Below are 1,183 nucleotides of genomic sequence, written 5' to 3'. Positions count from 1 at the left end.
AATGGCAGGCAGGAGCCCATGGGGACAACTGGATCCCTGTGGTGTCCCAGTGCCACTGCCCTCAGTGCTGTGCCTGGCAGGAACCATCCAGGAGCTGCTGGTCAGGCCTGGTCAGAGCCCTCACTGGATCCCAGTGGGTGAAGGTCTCTGAGTATGGACAAACCCCCTCAGTGGAGAGGGGAGAGCTGCAGGCAGGGGAGGATTTATCTTTAACTGCAGAGTATTAAATAACATGGCCTGAAAGGAGAGCTGGGAATCCAGCCAGGAGTGACTCCAGACCCACCTCCCTGGACACACCAGAGCAGGAGCCCACGGAGCTGAGCCCACAGCTCTGCCCCTCGCTGAGGGCTCTGAGTGAGGAGTGCTGGCACGTGGAATTAGGACTTAATTAGAGCCTATTTTAATCCTGAGGGTTTATGGATTTATTTGGATCTATACCCAAGGGTCAGAGGGGAGAGAGACCCTGAGGGCCGAGCCAGGATGATAACCCTGAGCTTTACTGAGTTCTCATTGTTATAAGGAATAAAAAGGGGTTTTTAACTAATTCCCATCCCAGGCACCTGCAGGGAAGTGAGGGAGCAGCATCTCTCCCTATGCCCTGCATCCTGGAGTGTCCCACAGAGCCTGGGGGTGCTGGGCAGCTCCCAGCATCAGGCAGTGGGGGCTGGATGGATCCTGGGGCTAGTGGGGGTCACCTCTGTGCCCCCAGACACCCCTCTGGGGTGTTGGCATGGACAGCCAAGGAGCCATGACCCAGATTGGGGGAATGAGCTGGATTAAGGGTAAATCCCCTGGCCCCAGGGAGCAGCCAGGAGCACAGAGCCAGGCCCTGGGTAGATGGAGCCAGGCCCTGGGCAGGCACCCAGGCTGCTCTGAGAGCATCTCCCTGCCCTGCCCTGCTGCCCCTGAGCACTTGCAGACTCACCACTGCAGTGAGCACCTCACCTAGTGTCCCAGGCAGGGCCCTGTGCCCATCCCAGCACGGGGACAGAGATGTCTCAGGTGTCTAGAAGTGTTCCAGGCCAGGTTGGATAGAGCTTGGAGCAACCAGGGCTAGTGGAAGGTGTCCCTGCCCATGGCAGAGGGTGGACTAGATGGTCTTTAAAGTCCCTTCAACCCAAACCATTCCAGTTTTCCATAGAATCCCATTCCATAGAATCACCATTCCTGTGATTCCATGATT

The sequence above is a fragment of the Acanthisitta chloris genome, unplaced genomic scaffold (assembly GCF_000695815.1).
Source record: "Acanthisitta chloris isolate BGI_N310 unplaced genomic scaffold, ASM69581v1 scaffold15881, whole genome shotgun sequence".
Taxonomy (NCBI): domain Eukaryota; kingdom Metazoa; phylum Chordata; class Aves; order Passeriformes; family Acanthisittidae; genus Acanthisitta; species Acanthisitta chloris.
Note: the sequence above shows the minus strand (reverse complement) of the source record.